This window comes from Pagrus pagrus (genome assembly GCF_965226575.1).
Source record: "Pagrus pagrus genome assembly, chromosome: 13".
In the NCBI taxonomy this organism is placed as follows: domain Eukaryota; kingdom Metazoa; phylum Chordata; class Actinopteri; order Spariformes; family Sparidae; genus Pagrus; species Pagrus pagrus.
Genome location: NC_140197.1, coordinates 22467501 through 22490252, shown reverse-complemented (window position 1 = coordinate 22490252; position 22752 = coordinate 22467501). Strand labels below are relative to the sequence as shown.

The 22752-nt window shown below is 41.2% G+C and overlaps 1 protein-coding gene across 3 annotated transcripts in view; it reads right to left on the bottom strand.

Annotated features, from left to right (window-relative positions):
* The window catches only part of asic2 (acid-sensing (proton-gated) ion channel 2), a 365606-nt gene that overhangs the window by 32082 nt on the left and 310772 nt on the right, over positions 1 to 22752 (bottom strand). The window lies entirely within an intron of this gene.

The window sequence follows — 22752 nt, the reverse complement described above, 5'->3', positions numbered from 1 at the left end:
AGGTACTGATTTGTAGAATATGACCAGAATTCAAAGGTAGCTCCAAAAAGGCAGGGGGCTACATATCACCAGATAACCAACAACTGCTGCTCTTTGCCAGCTATCGTTGGCTGTAGCTACCATTAGCTATTTAGGTCAAGGCACAGTTAGCTGTGGAGCCATGGCCCTAGAGTTTGTCTGGACTGAAACCTCGGCTCGCAGGGGGAGTCACCCTGGCCAACGAGGAGCAGCTCAAATGGATTTGGCCAGCTGACGTGAGAGTATACAAGGCTGGACACCGAACAGACCGAACGGCAAAGTGGTATCATGAGACAGGACAGGCGGGGGCTAGCTGGTTAGAATGCTAACTTCAGTAGACGTTTCTGCAACACAATACATAGATTACTCTGACGTGACGTCAACACTGTTGTTTCTTCACACTGTTGATAGTGTTGGTTCATTTTTTAAGGTTTTAAAGCAAAATTCTGGCCATCTGGCAAATCTTACAAACGTCTCCTTGAAGGATATCTCAGGCAACTCTAACATGCTATAGTTTTGCATGTGAACGGTACTATACCTGTTCTAGGACTGTTTTTGTGCAGACTACATATATTACTAATATCTGTAGATGAATGGATAGAAGAGAGTCAGTGTTACAAGGCTACAACTTATCAATGCTCAAAAGCCCAACAGAAAGTTAATATCCTGGATTTCTTTTCAGTCCAGAGTTGTGATTTGAGTTCCCATCATGCTTTGGGTGATTGAAACCAAAAGCGTAATATTGATGTACAAATATCAGTTAAATGGGAAACATTTGATACTTAAGGAAATGTCGTAATTTGATGAGTGTGAGGCAAAAGTTACAAGGAGTACCTTCTTTATAAACATTTTTAAGCACATTTCTGGACAGAAATACTTCTGTCTCATCTTGTATCACTGGAAAGAGCAAGTTTCATTGGCTGCCATGGTGGGCATATGATGTCTGTGCACTCTTGTTAGACAGAGCTATAACTCTAATAATGGAAGAGGTCCACATTTGGACCCAAATGACATCAGTTGAGTTCAAACGGTTAAGGCCATTTGTGTGATCACATCGGCAATGATGGCTATATTTTCTTTTTCCTTTATTTCACAATAATGGTCCATGTCCTTAGCGACTTCATACTGCACAAGCACATACAGAAGAACCCTGAAGGCTACAGGTGTTATTTTGTGAAGTGTGTCTCTGTGAAGGAAAGGTCTGGCAATAAATGAAGGCTGCCAGAGAGGCACTCTCTTTCAGTCTCACATTATCTGCCTTTCTTTCTGCAGGAGATTTCAGCTTCTGAATTGTGCACAGCTCCTGTTACAGTAGGTAAAGCCACTCAACTTCAAGTCAAAAAAAACAAATGCAATTTACCATGTAATCACTTAAAAGCAGAGAGCACCCTGCCATTACCAGAACCAAATTCATTCTTTCCTGTGTCTGTGTGTGTGTGTGTGTATTAACAATGCATTTCTTCTTCCTACACTAATGTCTTTCTGTACCAACACCACTTCACCAACCCGAACCCACCAAATGGCTTTGAGGCATTTATGAATAATAGATTGACTTAAAATTGCAGAGTGAAGCTTATTTAAGAAGTATGTGGCTGTGGTTGTGCATGCGTGTGTGTATATAACACAAGCAAACGCGTTAATGAGCCTGAAGTTGTAAAGTCTCCACTCATGAATAGTAATCACCGTAATAACCATCTACTTCGATCCTGCAGTGAATGATTGAAAGGATGCCCTCTGGTTCCCTATCAGTGAAATTAAAATTGAAATATCAGTATGATGTTTTCATGTTACTCATGGATTACAATCTGTGACATATGTTGTTGAATGTCAGCGTAAATATAATCTTTTTGTCTTCTGGTTGTGAAGCAGTGTTGGATCTTTACGCTCTGACACCATTTCCTCCTGGTATTCACATGTTCTCTGTATCAGGATATTTTAACTGAAAGAAGAAAAATGTTGATGCAAGTGTGCAAATGTAAATGTATGCAGAATATATCGCACTCAGAATAAGATCGGATTGGCCAGACCTGGCTCACACTTTTATCATGTGTATGTAAATGGCATCTAAAAACTCAGACCAGACAATTCTGAAAAAATTAGTCCATACAGCAGTTTTGCACAACCCAATAAACGTTGGCACTGTACGTTTTCTTTGTGGTGCAATTTCACGTTTCTTTAGGTTCAATTTGCAGTTTAATGTTGCGACGACACTGTGCTTTTGGTCTGGTTAGGTTTAGGCACAAAAACCTCTTGATATGAGTTAGGAAAAGATTATGTTTTGACTCAAAATACCTGTTTTACTTTATTTTGGTGACTGGACTGAGTTGAAAGTTTCTCTGTCTTGCAGTAAAACTTTTTGTTAGCCAAGTTAGCAAGGTTGTCTATCATGTGCTTTGTAGTGGAGTCATGTTTGTTAAAAGTCAGCCAACTCCACCCTCCTAAATCTATACACTGAGATCCGATCACGACTCAAGACAAAGATCGTTCATCATTATCCAGATAACAGATGCAGTCAGTGCCTCCTCCACTTTCCGGTATGACTTTTAACAACCTCCAAACAATCATAAAGCGTTCAGCAGCATTCATGTGAGAGTTTATGTATTTACTACTTTCTGACTTTGACTTTTTGTGTTTCACATTGTGGTTTAGAAACTTTTCTGAAAGCTCTGATGTATCGAGATAAAAATTCAGCAGTGAATAAACAAGAAGATAAACGAATGTCAGCTGATGACTGCTATTCAAAGTAATTAATGCAAATTCCATGGATATAGTGTCGTAAACACTGGGATGTTTCCATCACAACCTTCCAACCTACATGATTCAAACAGCTGCAGACTTGGTGGATGCAGCTGTCTGTTTTCTATGCATGCAGACGGAGAGCAGACATGTTGAATGGGATGATTATTGTAGTTATGTGTTAATAAGGATCAAGAGGCACTACAGTCGACGAGAACTGGATTTGTGCCTGTTACTAAAAGACTGCACTGCATTGTGGTCTATCAAGGCTACAGTTAGTGTAGATCATTATCAATCTTCGCTTCTTCTGCAGTAAATCTTCTGCTTTTATTGTTAAGGATGGGCTAACATTTCTGAGCCAAGAAAGGCACACTTTGTCTTCACTTTTGAGGGGCTGAAAACAGCCCATATGTTTACCACTGATGGTTTATGTGGCTGAGAAAGAAAACAAAATGGAAGGCAAAGTGCACCGTCAGTAGCTGCTTTCTCACTGCTGAATTGGATGGATTTTTCATTTCATGCTCCTCCTCCTTTATTGACACTGGCCTTCTCATGGATGGTTTACTGACATGATTGATCGACTACCTAATGCCATACCACCACAGAGGTGGTGCGGATTGGAAGAATATGAAGTACCACATTACAGGTTCATTCACCTATGCTAAACAGAGGTGCTCCCGACAGATATGTATCTGCACAAAATAAATGACACGCTAGGAGCGTCAGAGCACCGCGGCGAGGGCAGCAGATTAATATTCATGGCACCATCACTCCTCGTTTGCAGGTACAAGATGTGGCAGGGGGGGTTTTTTTCTCAGACTTCTCAGTGCCTTCCCAGATACACCACAGAGGTCTAATATGGTGGTGGTCAAACACTTGGCAATCCAACCACATCTTTACCGCAGAGAACACAGTCTCATGAGCAGAAACAATGTGCTGACATGGACTCGATAACCTTGGCTTTCCCCGACTCAAATGTAATGATGCCTTGGCCGGACTTCATTTACGCAGCGGTCCAAATACAGATTGAAGTGTTTCATTAAACCCACCCTGGCTAATTGGTCAAAGACTGAAACAACAAGTTTAATTACCAAACAGTCATTTGCAATTCCATTATATATTTGTGTGTGTGTGTGACGAAAGCAAGATTGGACTCATTATCCTCCACTGGAAGCTTTCTTCTTTCTTTTCTGAGAAATTGGCTCCCAAGAGACGACTGTCAACATCTCTCTCGCCCCTGGATTTCTTATAAAGGGAGGAATAGCTTTCAGAGGGACACTGCTCTCTCTTCCTTCTCATCCTTTGTCAAGACTGATGATGTTTGACAGACAGGACCAGGGCCGGGTCAACATCCCATTAGACCTCAGCCAGACACAAAGGCTCCTCCACAGCCATGGGATGACAAAGACACTAACAAAACCTTGACAGTGGGGTTCTGTTATTTTGCAAATCCTGGCCGCTGACCCTGCCTCCGTCTCTCCCTCTTCCCCACTTCCCTCCTGATCTGCCACCTCAGGTAGAGCTGTCAGACGGGAGACGGTAATGAGTTCTCAAACCTGTCCCGAAATGGAGAATAGCGCGAGAAACACTGCTTTGCCTGAAAAATGTAAAATGGTAGAAAGACTTATCAATTCTCATTCAACAAGTAAGTCGCACCAGTGAAAAGGCAAATTGAGAATATTGACTATCACTTTATGTGTTAGGAAGTTGGTCCCAGTTGTCATCTCAGTCAATGAAGGGTGCAGGCTGCGACAGACCAGATCATAACCTGTGCTTGGGTGGCACTCAATCAATATAAGTGAGACAGATTTCCAGTTCTTATTTGATTTATCTGCCGTCCACATGGCCTAGTCAAAAATAAGGTGTAACCTGCTCTATAAGTAAAGCGGCACTAATCAATCATTTTGTGTAAATAGCTGCTCAAATGGTTACGTGTAATGTCAAAGGTCACCTGACTCTGCAAACCCTCTCATGTACGGAGCATTCACCAGACATCCTCGTACCCAAACAACTGGACAAGTTGATTGCCAGTGACTCCGGAAAAAGTCATATATCACTGATCCCAAAACATGGGACGAAAACAGCGGTCTCCTGGGTGAAAGTCCTGTGCTTGTTTGACCCAACCATCTGATACTGATTGGATCTGACTGAGACACACAATCACACCCTAAAGCATCCCCTGCTTCACTGTCTAATCTAAATGGGACCATAATTTATAAAATGAGCATCACGCTGTATTAAAGATGGCCTGAAACCAGATATTGAGACAATAAACTAATTAGGAAACTGTTCACCAAGGTAAAAAATCAAGTGAGAAGTAAGGTAATTTTCTCACAGGCTTATATACAATCAGACTTCTCTTTGAACCCAATGCAGTTGATCACTGCTGGCCATTAGAAACGATGCAGGTTTTGCAGTTAAACTGCATTGGCTTCACTTTTCAGGCCAGAAAGCTCCACCCATATTATATACAGTACGTGGGGGCATTTAAGCATCTTTGAACTCATTGTCTTGGTCTTTACAGCTCATAACATTTCTGTTTGATTTACTTTTACAGATCCTGTGAGCGAATAGCAAGTGACCTCTGTGGACCATTTAGTAGCTAAAGAGACTGATATTTCCCTGAGAAAAAAAGAGAGTGATTATTGGACTTTCATTTGTCAGATGCAAGAGATGAATGCTAATGTTGGTCTGTGTCTGCTGGATGAATAAACAGGTAACTGCTTGCCTGCATGTTGGCATAAATCAAGTTAATTTGTCATTGTTGTTTTCTCAGCTAGTTCCAACTGCCACTGCTTGGCCAAGAGAGAAGAAAGAATTAAATGAATGCTCCAAAAGTAACAGAAAGTTTCACTTCATACTGCTTCTGCCTCTTGTTCTCATTGTTGCTGTTAAATCCTGAACATCGTATCGATATAAAATGTCGGAGAAGTCAAATTCTGTCGCTGCCAAAATCACATTAGTTCCCTCCTTTTCAAGCCAGAGGTCTGAGAGCCAACCTGCAACAGAGAGCACGTGTAGCTATGCTGCCAATTAAAATGCCTTTTGACCGAACAAAACACGTCTCATTAGTATTCACAGCAGTGAGTGTGAATGTCTGGAAGCGCGGAGCTGCAAACACGACATGACCTCGCCTGTTTGCAGTGTATTGCCTCCCACAGAGTAGAAGTCAGAAATGACATGGCCATTAGCGTATATTCCTGTCATGATGAAAGGTCAGTTGTTGGCTACAACCACCCACAAATCCGATTATTAAACACGCTCCTGGCTGATGCAAAAAAAGGCAAATATATGTGGAGAAAAGAGCAATGGTTAGTGAAACACTGTATCTCTAAATATATCTGACTTTGTCTGAAGGAGTCACTAAGCTTTTCATGTTGGACCACTCTGAATTCATTTTGCTTTCTTGCATACAATCCTATTTTGTTATCAGTGCTTTGCAAATGGCTTGCTGACGCGATGCCAAAAGACTGGCAGCTTATTGCTCCGGAAAAGGGATGCAATCTTTTCTTTATTTTGTGCTCCCATTCCCACTGGCCCTCTTATTTATCTCCTTCCATCCATGTGGCGTCCAAGCCATCAAAACACCCTGAAGTGCCCCACCATGTTTATTTATTTAAATACAACTTTTAATGTCACTGACACAGCAAAGCCGAATAAACCACAAGAAAGGGCTTTGCCAAATCTGCCACGTTGGCTCCTGTTCAGACATCTTTTTCAGTCTTTGCGCTGATTCAGTGATGCAGGCAGGCCATTTTCTGTTAAAATCGATAAACAGAAGGACCAGATGATGAGTACCATGCATTTGTAATATAACGGCCTGTTTGAGATTGGACGTAGCTTCCTGAAGAGCCTGCTCATCGGGTACTGCGTGCTGACTTTGCAATTACTTTCTGTCAGTTGTGTTGTTCATGCACCATTATAAACCACAGACAGTTCTCTCCGCAAAATTACAGTTCCTGAGATCTGCATTTATTTTTCACTGAATGACATTACCCTGTCACCCCTCTTGTATTTTTCCATTACAGAATAAGCAGGTAATAAGACACTTCTCTCGCTCGCTCATCCTATTTGCTTCGCTGGCAGGCGCGACATAAAGCAAAAAGCACTGAAGAGTAAATTGAAATGTTAAACATAACAGTCAGCCTAAGACTTTTATCGCTTCTCATGAAGTGGCTCCAAGTTTCAAGGTTATACCACTCTTGCACGAGCTGTCTAGTGCGATCTGGTGCTATTGTCTGACAAATCAATATCCATTATGGGAGAATTTAGCAGGCGTTTTATGATAAAACCAAAGCAGAAGGGGAGCTCGAGGGTTAGGAGAGAGAGGGACGAGAGAGGCCTTTTATCCTCAAGCTTACTGGGAGGCGAAGAGAGAAGTAAAGTTTATGAAAACGGTCTTTGAGTTGCAAGGTGTGCACTTTCTCCGCTGCCGAGAAGTGGTTGTACTGCGATGGGGATAAATAATGCAGAGGGCTGCTGTGTTAGCGACAGGGTTGGCGCTGAGTGTGGAAAAGGAGGGGTTTAACACATGCGCACACACACGCACACATACACAGAGATACAGCTGCTTCCCTCATCATTATGGCTTTATGCACGCCACTCCACTACCTGCATGCCAAGCTAGCTTCCCATGCATCTTAAACTCCCTCACATCCCAAACATATTTCAAGTCGCATTCGACAAATTCAGCCATTAATGTTGCCTGTGGGGAGTTTTATGGAACATATTTACCACTGCCCCCTAATGTAAGTTTACCATGCCAGTCAATAATCTTTTATTTTACAAGACAGCGCATGCAGCGGTAGGACAAAAAGGATTGCAGTCACTGCTGCCAGCGTGGTATTTATGCTCTCGGAGAGGAGGGAAAAGGGAGGGTGGCAGAGACGAAAGAAGGAGAGCGGGGGAGATTAACATGAGAGGAGAAAGCGAGGAACTAATCGTGAATCAAAAGCAAAACACTCCTCTTGTGTGAAAAGGTGATTTAAATCCCTGTGGCTGAGCTCCGACCAAGGTTAGTGCCTTCAGCGTGGACTGCTTGCAGAAGATTTCTTCGGCCTAATGGAGTTCACACAAGGACATTGTAGAGACAGAGAGGCTTTCACCTCTGCTGGGAGGAACATATCGATCTCCACGCTGCTTTCCAACAGACAGATGTTGTGTTCAGCTGTGTCTTCTGCTCTGATTTCTGATCTGTTTCACCAGCATTGTGAAAAGGCTTTCATCTTTTGCCCAATCCCTCACAATCAGTGAAGCCTAAACTGAATATATGTCAAAGTTTGATGAGCTTGTGTTTCATGTCGGATCCCTTATGAAGCTACAGGTGGAGGATCCGGTTAACAAGAAAGCGTGCAGCAGAAGCTGGGAGGATCAGGAAAGGATCCAACAAGAGTGTTGCACTGTAATCCACATCACAGTTTAGGAAATGTGATTATTTGCTTTGCCCAAAGTGACATGCGAACACTGATTAGAAAGAAATCATGTGCAGAGCTGCAGTCAAGATGGGGTTAGTCTGTCTGAGACTGGAGGCAGGAAAGACCATCTAACTTGGCTCTCTGTAAGTATTAAAATACCTCTAAAACTGTTATTATTATATGACTTTTAGGATCTGTCGGAAATAAGTGTGGGTCAGCACTGAGGTCACACATGGAGACGAGTCTGACCGGTCATTAGTCGACAATAATACAACAATCAGAAATGTTCTGTCCAGATAGAGATTCTAAAACATGCCAGATGTTCTGTTCGTCCTGAATTTTAAATCTGTATAAATCACTCTGTAAAGCTTATTTGGATCATTTTTATGTATAGTAACTTGAGGCCAAGTATTCCTGTGGCACTAACAACTCAGTTGGCAGGCTGTAGTGACTTAATGAATAGCAGAAACACTGAATTTTAAATTTTAATTAGAATATAGATTGGTCACGTCATGGCCAATACCTGATCCACTTAATAACAGCAGCATCTGTATATCGGATTGGTGCATCCACAGTAAATAGCCACTGTTAATAGACACCTAGGACAAACAAAAGAAACTCATGAAATGTCAAGAAAGGAAATATTTTACAGTTCTTATCTTAAAACACACATTAAATCATTCTTAACTTTAAACAATCTAACTAACCTCTGATTTGGATTAAATAAATCCTTAATTCACATTTAGATGTTAAAATTTCCTGGCACTACATGCCGTTTTCACCTGCTTGTCATCCCTGTCTGAAATCACATTACTGATTGGAGCCACTGTAAATCACCTCTGTACTGTATCTACCGTCATTAAACTGACCTCCGTCAGTGTTGATGGCTGTGTTCGGTCCCACTTTGCTCTCAGGCTGCTAATCCCGGTTGAGCTGAGACTGGTTGCCTGTAGGGACACCCCCGTGATCTGAGGACTCAATCCAGGCAAAATACTGTCACCTAACTGGGACACTCCACGGCTAATTGAGCTACTTGCTAATAGCCGCTAGTCACTACAGCAAAAGATATCTCCAGTATACCTTGCAGCAGTAAGCGGTTATACCGCCCCCTATAGTTTTGGCGCTACCTTCCAATTATGGCCATTTCTTACAAAAACCTGAACTACCTATATCAAGGAAAGAGCAGATCCAGTCCAGGCCTTCAGCTACAGGTGTAGCCAAACGCTTTCAGCAAGGACAGAAAGGCAGAGGTCACTCATGAAGGATTAACAGGAATAACCTCACATCAAGCCAAAGGTTGAATTTTATAAACTCAGGACTTCTTTGCAGCATCTTTGCTAAAGTAGAGGTTGCCAGATACATGGCTGAACACAATGTTTGGTTGTATGCCCAATGTTACCAAACCTGGCAACCTCACTTTGACATTGTGAAGTCATTGCTTCTGTTGCTCACGAAGAAAAAACTTCCAACTCATAACTCCTACTAATTCTGATTGTTTTCCAATTATTCTTTAAAGTCACCTCTAGCTTGAAAATCTTCCAGTTGGTTTTGAAACAAAGGTGTCAATCGTCTCTCTAATCAGTATTCTAGAGCAGAACAATTTGTTCAATAAGCTCCATAGCTTCCAAGGCGGTATGTCTCTATTGTAAACAGAAAAGGTGCATTAAAATGTATTTATCTCTCGACTCTTTGCCCTGTGCCACTTCATTCCTCTCCTTATTAAAGTGTGTACTCAAGGTCCGCAGGTTCAGGCAGTGCCTCAGAAAGACATCAAATAAAAGAGAAGTTACTTGGGGTTGCATATCTTGTACTCCCTGAATAATAATTGTACTGCTCTCTTTCCCCTCAACTACGCTTCCTTCTTGCAGGTACAGAAAACTTTTAATATTAAAACGACATGGACTCTCTCGCTCTCCGTCTCTCCCAACTTGTCAGTCATGTCAGTGTACAGAAGGAGTCCAGATATAGCGATGGTCTACCAGCTGTCAGCCCAAACTCATCAATCACATCACACACCCAGTCATTATTTTTAATAAGTCACCTCTCGCTGATGGCCGGTGGGGTTCTATCTCACCTGTCAAAGTCTGGCTGTCTCTCCCCGGGCTGATGCGAGGCTGAGTAATGGGCAAAGGGTGGGGGAACTGTGGCAGGTCCTAATCACAGACAGGAAACCAACTCATCTGACTGGATGACATGTCTTGTCTTCTCACAATGATATGAGGAAAAGATGACGGCCTTTGTGCAGCTGATAAAATGTGCTTAATGCACTGGGAAGATTACAGTCATTGTCACCTATAGCCTTTTTTCCATTTGGTCTTTTGAAGAGAAAAGACATCCTCTGATATTGAAGAAGAATCCTCTAAGAGGAAAGGACTGCTCTCCTGGTTTGTGCAACTTTTCTTCACATCAGGTCTTTATCCTTGACAAACACTCGTGATATATTAGACCTGGCAACATGGTGGAGCTTCTTTAACCTTGATATGATCAATAGAAGCCTCATTATCCCTTAGTATCCAATGATGCTTGCAGTGGAGTTTCCAAATGGAGACGAAAAAAATCGAAAACAAAACACCCATTAACTTGTTCAATGTGGTAACAACAGGGAGTCCAGTCACATACGCTCTACAACCAGAGACACACTGTTTTATCCAAGTAGGGATCAGTTTTAGTTTATTTTTTAGTCAGTTCAAAGCGAGTGCAAAGCCAAAGGATGTGGAGGTCGAAGTGGTGTCCAGTCACAGGACTGCAATGTTATTTACCCCAGCAGCAGGACTCCAAGGATGGTGATGTCAGTCAGTTAGTTGACCTTTTAAGCAGACTGTAAAAAGAAAAAACTCTTGAATGGATTACAATGAAGCTGTCTTGGACTTTTCGTAAAGTATTATGGTGATTTATTCTGACACCACTAGCAGGTTTGCATTTGTAGTTTTGGGTGGAATTTACAACAACAGCTATTGGATACATTGCCATGAAATTTGGACTTTCACGTTCCCTCATGGTGAAATGCAAGGACTTCTTCTCTTGTGCAATGCCATACCAGCCAATACTCTAACCCTTTCCAAGAAGTTTCCCTATTTTAACACTTTCTCCCACTGTGCCCCTGATTGGTAATTTCTCCCCTTCAATTTCATTGTGATATCAAATAGATTTTTCTCAGTTTCTGTTTGGGATAAACCGTATGTCGTGGCAACCCAATCCAGAGGCAAGGGTGAGCAAAGATCCCAAGAAGAACAAATACGCTTCCAAAGTTTACTCAACTTGGTATGAGATTTTGCCCTATATTGACATTTGCCTCCTGTCTCACTTGCGTGTCCTCTTATCTCCACTCTGCAGACTGCAGTCTGGCATCATTTTATCCTTTCTCTTCATCTTTTTGAATGTCTATCTGGCAATAATGTCTCCTGAACACACAAACAATCTCACATGTTTGCACTTGCACAAGCTCTGAACATTTTAGATATTTTATTATATATTATTTGATCAGATTTTTGTACATAGGTATGTTTCTTCCATTTATTTTACTATGAGCCATGAATTTAAGATGAATAAATAGTTATTCACATCCTTGTATTGATTCTGTTAACCTATTGTGTAGGGTTATATGGCAGCGGCAGCATTGAGGGCAGGCCATTTGCCTTCAGCCAAGAAAATAAACCTGTTTTTCACGGTCTACTGTTAGCAGTTATGTCATGCTCAGGTCAAAGCAAAAAATTGTCCAATACTTTTGCTTCTTGACTTCCTGCTAATTAGCTAAAGTTAGACTAACATGCTAAAGGTAAGGTGGTGAACATGGTAAACACTATAGCTGCAAAACATTAGCATGTTAGCTTTGTCATTATGAACATGTTAGCATTCTGACATAAGCATATAGTTCAGACTCAAGTACAGTCTTACATTAAAAAGACTTACTCACGTGACTGTAGATTCTTGTCACGTTAAAACTGTCACCACAACCTCATGTAAACCAATGTGTTTCTGCTCCAGTGAAACCAGTATGAGAGAAAACCCCATAGCTGAGTCCCCCCCCAAACCAATAAGTCCATCCATGGCGGCCATAACCCTCACAGAATGGAGATAGTAATGTGCAAAGCCAAACTTGTATCATGCATTGATTTATTTGCTTATTGCTTTTCTTGTTGATATTCAGGTGAGAAAGTGTAGCTCCCTCAGGAAAAATTATTTTCGTCCTGTCTTATCTTATTCATGGTAGAACAGAGCAACAGCAGATGCTCCAAACACACACACACACACACACACACACACAAACAATTGAATGAAAGTGCGAGAGTCAAGCTTTTCTATAAGAAGCCTCGGTTGTCTTGCTATGAAAAAACATCTCGCAGTATCTTGACAAGCTGGTATTTTTATTGGAAAGTAAGAAATAAAATAACAGTGGGCCAAAAGAGGATAAAAGTCTTTGTGGGGAAGTAACTCTTCCAGTATCCATACATTCTCCTCCTTGTGTAAGTGAGTCTCCCTCATGAATTTGCAATTTTGGCTTAGTTTCCCTGAAAATGAGGAGGAATAACCCTGGGATAATAACGTAGTGTAATGTACTGACCTGACAGCAGCTTGCAGCCAGGCTGGAGCAGGGTTTTATATTTGCTGTGCAGCAGAGCCACTGGTCCATGAAATAACACAGACTGAAATGAAATAACCGCCGATCATCGAGGTCGCTAATGATTTTGGAGCTACAATTTAAAAGATTATGTATGTGTATGACAGTAATCAAAGGAGAAGAGGAAAGAGACAGTGCCTGTTTATAAATCACAAAATTGGTGTTTGGATTTTGTTTATTGCCACTCAAGCAAACAATGTACTGAAATAACAAATCAAAGCTGGAAAGGAGGAATACCAAATCAGTTTTCAACTGCTTCTTTGGTGATTTTTTGGCCATTTTGTTTCAGTCATATTGAATAAACAAGAGGAGGAGGGCAAAACTTGTGAAGGAGGGCTGATCACAGTGCCAGGAGTGGGCGGATTCCCAGAAGATCATGTTTAACTCCTGCTATTGTGCTGAACTATAATTACCACAACATTAGCAAAAATAATAATCAACTTCACGCCAACACCACTTATTTGCAAATTAGCAACCAAGCAATTGGGCGTTTCGCACAAATACTTAATCTGCATGTGAATTAACATAAAAATAAAGCTGCCTGTAGCCAAGAAGGATGCTCACAATAAGGCTTAAAAGATGAGGTGATCTAAACATGATAAGAAACTACTGAACCATATAAAGGTCTGATTGGTCTCAGTAATAACGTCCAGTATTTTGCTCTGACTCCAGGACTATCACATAATGGCTGCAATTCAAAATGGTTCCTCTCGTACCTGAGAGTGAATCACAACTTTGGGTTTATTTTTTGCTGAATACAGCAGTGCAGCAGATTTTTGCACAGCCTGACTCCCGACTACATGCCCCTGGAAATGAGCTCACCAAATATACAGCAGACCCACACATTTCATAAACCACCATGGAAACATTAAGTACCTGCTCTGAATGCACATGGTGTGATTGTGACTCTCGTATTCCCCGCTCCAGATGATGAACCACTCAACTCAGACAACTTGTTCTGTACTTTTATTCACACAGCAGGATGCAAATTGTACTTCAAGCAGAGCTTCGCAGGACTGAGCCAGAACAACTGTCCTTAGCCATGTTTGGTGAGGAAAATATGACTGCTTGTAACATATTGATTGGTAGTTCAGAAAGGGATCATGATGCAGGAATGGTTCAATAAGTTTCAATGCACCCACGCTGACAAAGCCTGTTTACTAAAAGTTTTCTGGCCTGGTTCCAAACCTCTGAATCACAACTCCATTTGCGATTCTTTCAGCGATTCAAACTGGTTTGGTGTTGTACTCATTGACAGCTCTTTCCCCCCGTTGGCAACCGCCCCTCCTGCCAATCATAGCTTTAAAAGGCAGGATATTGAAAACCAGGAATAGGATCAGCACACCTGTGCAGGTTGTCGGAAACTGAGTATTGGCTTTTTCGATCGGCTTACTAAACATTAAGTTAACATCTCCAAGTAACTGCCACCAAGGCGTACATGGTCACCCAAAACATCTTTTGACAGAATGAATCAACCAATCAAGCAGCTGACCAGGCTCAGACCACATGGAAGCCACTGACTACGGATATTCAGGCGCTGCTTGACAGAGATGGATGGAATGATATTAACAAGCCAGCAGCCAACTTCAACACATGTCATAGCATCTGAGAGCTCCTGGAAAGGAGAGTAAAATAGCGTGTTCACTGGGGTGTTACGTCTACATCACAGCTGAGCAGAGCAGAGCAATAAATACCAGTGACTACTGCAGGGTCAATTGATCTGGGAATAAATCCAGACACGCGAAAGCCAGATGTTAGCAGTTGTTTTGGCCAGTGTGGAAAGGGGTTACAGTGTTGCTCTGGGTTTTACACCAGAGAGAGAAGAGAAAACACTGCTAAATTTCTCTCCTCCTCCCCTCCTGGGTGTGAATGTTGGATTGTCTGTTTCCGAGAGTTACAGATGGCCGAACACAGCTCCCACCTAATGCTCCCTTGGAAAAGTGGTGGGAGTTTCAGAAGCTATTCAACCATCCGACAGGAACCTCTGACAAAGTATACTGGCCCCTTTCGGGCTACATAAGTTTAGCAAACTAAAATCTCTGCAGGTCCAGCTGGACAGTGTTTGAATTTTTCATCCCCAAAAGACAGATTTTAGGTGTTACATTTATAGGCGAGGCTGCAGTCTGCTGGGTAAAGTACTGGATAATTACAAGCCGTACCCTGCTTTCACTGTCACACAGAGCTGTTTGATATTCATATAGCAGATCAAAGGAAAAGGATACTCAGAAGCTGTGTCTCTGTCTGTAAAGTTGGTGCTCTTACTAATTCCTACACTCTGAGATCTGGGATCTGTGCACGAGGAGCAAAAAACAGCCGATGTTGTCCCGGACAAGCAGGGTTGTGTAAGAGGAGCATATGATTTGCATAGTAGTGAAATGAAATAACAATATGGCAATGGCTCCCCTCTGCTGTACGATAATATTACAGCAGCATTCAAATGACAAGTGACATGGACAGCTAAATGTAATTGGGGAGCCATCTGCTGAAATGAATAAAGCTGATCTTGCATTTCCAATATGTCAAAACCATGCGATGTCTCCCTCTATTATGATCCGTCAAACCGGAGCTCTCTCAATGGAAGCCTTGGTTTGCCGTGAATTCAGGGACGGAGCACTGGAAAAAATCAGATAACGTCGGCATTGTCTCATTCAGCTGCATGAAATTGGATAAAGTGAAGGGAAATGGAGGAAGAGTAATGCTGGGAATGACTCGGAACAGATACAGCAAATATGAAAAAAGACATTTCCCTTAGTTTGTCATATTCATAGGCGGGGGGAGACGGAGAGAGTGTTTGGACTCCGATGTGAAACCTGATTAAATTATTGCCAGAGTGCTCTGTGCGTAAGTGTGTGTGTGTGCTTTCTGTCAGAGTGTTTTGGCAATAAGAGCCTTAAATTCCTGAAAAAACATCCAATCAACAGATTATCAGTCATCTTGTGAAGCATTGTTAAAAATGGATTTGAGTGCAGGAACTGGTTTTATGTGTGTATGTGCTGTTTGTGCATGCGTTTATTGGCCGCGTCTGAGAAAATTGTTTCAAATGCATCTAATGATTAAATCAAAATTGATCGTGTTCTGAGTTACAACTAGAAGAAAACACTTTAAGATCCCTCTTACTGCTGAAGGGACAGAAGCATGATACTCTCTAACACTACTATACAAGGAGGTTGAGTTTGCCAGTATACAGGGCAACGCGTACTGGCACTAGAGCATGGATACATGAGCTGAAGCTGCCCGACGGGTACTGCGTCAAGGTCACAACGCCTGTCGAGAGCGGGATTCGGGTTTGGTTGCTACTTTCACCGACTTGATAAATCATGACCAACTTCATAAGCATGATGATTGCCCTCAAGGTGTGTCAATGCTCCTTAAAAAGCAGAAATTTTATCACATTGGCTCCCCGGATCGGCACTTACCTCATTAGATGTGAAAATATCGTGATAGAGAGCAGGAGAAGCAGCGAGGGAAAACAGCGAGGGAAAACAGTGTGTAAAGCCAGAATGTGTTCACAACTCAAGCTGTGAATTAAGGGTTTGTTCCAGCCAAACCAAAGTTGGTGATTGTTGGAACCAAGATGGTTTTGGCAGGTTTTTTGTTTTTGTTTTTCCGTCAAGTTTGAATGAAGTGTGTTAAAATGACTGTTTCTGCAAATGGAGTCTGGTGGTTTTGGCGAGTGGCTGATTCTAGTTAAACAAAAAGAATCTTCATTTTCAACAAAAGGTCCATTTCTAGAGAGATCCTTTCCATAATGCTGTCAGACACAGAATAACAATCTGAGCCGCTCAGTGGCAAAAACAAGCCCTTTAAGTGGATGAACTTGGACATACGCATTGCCTGGAGGGATTACATTGCAGCCTGTTTCTTGGCTGCGATCTTGCATAGTACTGGAACAGTTTCAAATATCGGTGTCCCCATTAGTCTCTTTGACTCAGAATCACAGAAAAATAAGGTCCAGAATGGAAAATACTGAAGTTTAAAACAAGTTTAATAAATGCTGTAATTGCTATGATGTATTGCAAAATCTGATATTTTGGCATAAATTTAAATATGTTGTCAGTGAACTTTTGATCTACTAACATTATTGCAACTTGCCAAATACATTAATTTATTTCCTTAGGTTTGCATAAGTTTGCGAGCTAAATTAGATTGTGATAGATGAATTAATTTTTTCTTGCTGTTATGTCTTCTTTTTTGAAGGAATTCCAGACAATAAACTAAAGATTTTTTGTGAGGAACTCTGTCTTCAAGGAGTAATTACACTCAGGTCAAAGATCCTCCTCATGCTCCCATCTGTCTGCACCGTGTACTCAAAAGCACTTAGTTTATTAAGTTGCGATTTGAGGTCTGAAACCAGGCTGACCTTCCACTGTGTCAAGAAACAAATATTTAGAGAGATGTCCGGGGAGATAATTAACCACTGCAACGTGAAGCTGCTACATCTGGCCCAATCTGTTCACGCCACTTTGAAATTGGTTCAGTCCACTCCAGTGTGATTTATTTGACTTTGCTGCAACAGTGATGAAACGAACAACAGTTAAAACCAAATGGATTATGATGCTGATGGTCCTATGCCTGCCTGCACCTTCACAGCCTCATCCTTTAGATCCTTTGGCAACACTGTCATGCAGTTACATCAGCAATACATCAATATATCCAGGCCACTCCCATGACATTATCAGCTGTTGGACAGAAAAGGACACGCTTCCGCAATCCCTATTTCATGAAAAACATTTTTTTAAATTCTATCTGTCCCAGAAAATGTCAACAACAGGGCAAGTACTCCCATGGCTTCCACCTCCCACACAGAGGAAACTGACAAATGTCAGGCCTTCAATCACGAGCTGCTGGCCTTTTCCAAAGCTGAGGCAGCCAGAAACACAAGTTTCACCTCCAGAAAGAGGATGAAAAAGGGGGTAAATGAAGAGAATAACAGGGACAAACAGTCCGTCACCTTCAGTACATCACCTTCACTAAATGAAGCAGTCATCACACAACATTACCTCACTCAAATCAGGGACAAACACTGAATTTGAATGAAATCTCTCAGAGCGCGCACACACATAAAGGTATTGATTCTGCTCTTTTCTTCCTGATGGCTGAACTTGAGTCGATGCAGCAGCAGCAGCACAAAGTCATACGGATTCTCCCCAAAAGACATGTGAATGCTCAGAGGTGGAGAGCAAGTCCATCTGTTCGTGTACACGTCCATCTGCTCCACAGATTCATCCCTTCCATCTACATTACCATCCACACCGGCCTGTTCCTGTGACTGGGTAACTGGGTTTTGTATTATACGCTATAATTAAGTTCTAATTAACTAACCAAAAAAAGCCTGCTGACAAATTCTGAAGCAGTCAACACCTGAAGTTTCTCAGGTTTCTCAATGAATTCTTGTCTGAGAAAACATCTTAAGGTCACAATCTCTTTCTACATTTGTTAGTTAGACTTGGAGCCCTCCCAGCAGACACTTGAATAGATGCTGAGGCTGTACATCGATCTGCATTGGCAGCGTGAAACTGTAAATAACTTGCTACAGTGAAAGTGTGTGAAATGATGAATGCAAGGTCGGGGGATTTATTGAGCTAAGAGGTTTTTCATTGTATATGATCCCATTAAATGTGGATGAGCTGATTTTCCTGCAAGAAACTATTACGACTGATTGCTTGAGTGTCTAGTGCTGAATAAGACCATAATTACAGTTTGTGCTGGAACTAATGATTACTTCAATTATTGAGGAAACTGAATATCATTTTTTAACAATAATAGTCAATAATTTGTCCGAAAATAGCAGAAAATCTCTGTTATAGTTTTCACTAAATTGCTTGTTTTGTTCAGTCACAAGACTGAAACAGTGAAATAAAACAAAGGAAACAACAAATTATTATATTTCTTCTTATTTTCAACATCTTGTTTATTATTCATTTCTATTTTTTATTCTTATTTACAGCACTTCTCTGTCATTTAGCTGCCTCGTAAAAAAGGTTTATCTTAATTGTAAAAGGTAAAATAATGAATCTACTGAAAAGGAGCAATCAAGAAACTGCATCTCAGATAACGGTCTAGAGAATAGATGGGATAAGATAAGATTGTCTCGTTCCAGCTGGATAGTTATGTTACTTTTTGTTTCTCCTCATGTTTATGGTCTTGTACTTTCTGTTTTACGTTGATACTCAGCTCTTGTCTTGTTTCAAGTCCTGCACTTTCCTGCACTCAAGTGTTTCTTTCCAATGTTATTACCTGCCCTGCCCTAATGTATTGCACCTGTGTCTCATTGTCTTGCCTTCCTTAGATTATTAAGTTTCAGTGTTCCCCTTCCCTCTGTGCCAGTTTGTCTTGTTTCCCTGTGAAAGCGTCCTAGCGTTTTCCCTTGTGTGAGTTTTTTTGCGTCTTAGTTGGCTGGCTGACTGTTGAAATAGTTACTTAGAAATAACTGCTAGTTAACCATTAGTTAATGAGTAACTCCTTATCCACTTTTAGAGTAGCTAATGATTAGTTATAATACTTATTGTAACGTGTTACCGATAAGATATAATGAGAATCCTTAATTAAATCCACTATGAGGAAATTTGCTGTGTTACAGCAGCCAAGGGGTTAACGCAATAGCAAAAAGCATCAGTACAATAGCAGGCAAAATGTAATAAATAAGAAGATATAATAAATAAAAAAGCCAAAGTAAACAGCTTCAATGGTAGAATTCACATGCTGGCACATCAGAGATACTGATATTGCAAAATTACACAATACCACAGTGTGGTATCAACATAGGACTTTATGATAACAGACGTCAAGTCCATGTATAAATCACATTATTTTTCTTGAAACTGCAGGTGACTCATTACTCCTCTTTTTTATCTCCAGCAGCAACAATTCTTAATGTTGTAACATGAGTAAATACGGAGGCCCTTCCTTTCCATTTCATATTACCCAGACATAATTTCTGACGTGCATCTTGAATCGGCCGCTGCAGCATTTGTCATCTGTACGGGGTAACGCTGAACCTACCTGCCCTCCAGTGAGCCTTTATCATCCGCAGCAGGTGTGTCAGCGGGATTCCTAACACTAACATTCATTATGCCGCTGCAAAGCTGAGCAAAGAAAGAAAAATGGTTGCCTGTAGCAAATAATGGAATAAATTCCCACAGGGGGAATAATAACAATAAATAAATAAATAACCTGACAGCCTCTGGCAGATATTGACATATATATTGTTGCCTCATACATGTGGGCAGGGCGATGCCTCACTGTGATGAATAATGATGTTTATTGGAAATGAGGATGATTAATGAGCTTCTCACTTCTGACACAGGGTATGCAGCAGGATTGTGGTCGCTTGCTTTAGATTAAGTGTAATATTTAAAGGGTACATGCTGCTGTGTGGGATGAGTGTGCTGTATGAATATCAAGCATTGTTTGTCTGTGCGTGTGTGGATGCAACAAGTCCACTGTGGCATTTGTCTGAGATTATAGATGGAAAAAAAGCGTCCGAGCCTGGAAGTGAAAAATGAAACACTAGGAAACAAGGTAATTCAGATAGAGAAGCATCTCATTTGTAATTAATACATTCAAATAAGTTCAGATCGCTGGAGTGAGTGGAGTGACTTTATAGACTTTAGAGATAATGTCAACTGATTATTTTAAGTTCTTTTCAATTCAATTCTCTGTCTGACAGTCTTATCATCACTCATTAAAATGGCACTTATTTACAGAGCACACCCTCACACACAATCCATTTCACTAATCATGTTATCTCTTAGATGTTGGCTCATAACTACCACCAATTACCTGATTGTACCAGAATGGAAACAACGGTGGGCGTTGTAGGTGTTGACAAATACGAGGTGTTGACAGCACCGCACTAAAAATCCATCACGCACCTTCTAGCGAGTTTATGAGCTGTTTATGAGACATAATTAAATTCAGAGCAAAAACCTGTGAATACATCATTTGAAGAAGGACAGGAGAATACTAACGAGACCAGCATCTACAGACGTAGAATATTGATGTTGAAGGGGTCAAACTACTTGTCATCGAATGTTAAATGGAGCTTGTTTGTTTTGTGGGGTTGATAAAAGTATGTAAGTTTTTTCAAGCAGTACTTCCACAACTGTACTGGAGGAGTAAATCAGCTCTATGATCTGACAAAACTATGATTAAGGTTTGGTTATAGCCTGAAGGAAACATCATGGATCAGGTTATAAGACTTCAGAACATTCAAATACAACATGGGACCTTTTTGATGGTTACATAATAACAACTTGGTTAAGGTTAGAGAAAGACAGCAGTTATGGTTTAAAAAACCCCAAAACCCTGACATTGGGGCGCGCCGGTAGCTCAGTTGGTAGAGCATGCGCCCTGTGCCCTCGGCCCAGACGCTTGCTGAACGTCATCCCCCCTCGCTGAACGCTTGCTGAACGTCATCCCCCCTCTCTAATCCAATTTCCTGTCACTCTTCAGCTGTACTAACCAATAAAGCCATGAAAAAGGGGAAGAAAGAGCATCATCTCCAGTGTAAAATTCCAATGTTTGGTGCTTTATCCATCCAACCCAACCTCCTCTATCTGTAGGCTTTCAGGCTTTGCAACAACATCACCCTCCACCGTCCTTCGTCTAATGGGAATTGGCACTTGAATATTAACATAATGTTATTTTGGGGGATTTGCTTTGACTGATGATGTCTTCTTTATCTTATCGAGAGGACTGTCCTGTTTTTTGGTTTTTTCCCTCTTTAAATTAACAACTAAATGATAAATGACTAAAATGTACAGCATGACATTTCAGTCTCGTCCCTGAAAATCAAGAATGATTCAACCTTTTTACACAGCCGTCTTCAGTGGATAGAGTTTGCTCAGCTGCCATGTCTGCTGTCAACAAGAAGAAAATTAATGAACTTAATGCTTGACTTTCAAGCGCACACGCACAAAAAGTCCTGATATTGTGATTGATTTCTATGCCAACTCGGCAAACTCCACGCACTAATGAAGACCATGTGGTATGGTGGAAAGAGTCTGAAAGAGCTAGCAAGTAAACCTTGAGTAGGGATTTTAGTAGTAGACAAAGTAGATATTTTTTTGCAGAACATTATGTTGTCACAGTGAAGTCAACCTTTGACCTTTTGGATTTTAAATGTTACCAATTCATCATTTTATCTCATTAGATATTTCTGATTATTTATTTTTTGTAATTATCAGATCAATTGTAAAGTTGGCCAAGAATGTGTTTTGTGAGTTCACAGTCACCTTGACCTTCGACCACCAAAATCCATTCAGTCCATCCAAGTGGATATTTGTGCCAGATTGGAAGAATTCCACCAAGGCGAGGGCGAGATATTGTGTTAACAATAATGAGACGGCGGGATGGACAACCTAAAAACATAGTGAAAACACAAAAATCTGGAGGTGTGGAAAAGTGAGTTACTGTAAGCTGACCTATGTGAACCGTCATCTCTGTTAGCAGCTCAAGGCTACACTGAATACAACCAGCATAACACATGAATCTCTGACTTAACTGTTTACGGTTGAGTTGCATTGCCTATAATGTAGGCACCAGGTTGTAAGAGGAAAGAATAAAAAAGACCATATATCTGAAACCAACAAGTGTTCTTAGCAACACAACAAATAATAAATAATATAGTATCTATTAATAATGTCTACAAAAATGTCCGTGTACACTGTCACCTTCAAACTCCTGGGTGGAGCTTCATGAATAAAGAAAAAGTCTGGTGACGGTATTGCCTGCTTCTGTGTCGTCACTCTCAGCTCTCAGTCACTCTGCCATAATTGCCCAAAGAGGGAGTGCTTGATGAGGCATTTCAGCATGAGCAAGAGAGCTGGCGCGTCCCACGGTGCCGAGGCAGGACGGGAGGTACACTGAAAGCCTTTTCACAACCTTTTCAGAGCCTCTCCTCTCGCATAAAGAAAACACTCCTTTCTGAATGTTCGTCTTCTTCTAATGCAGACCTGTGGGAAG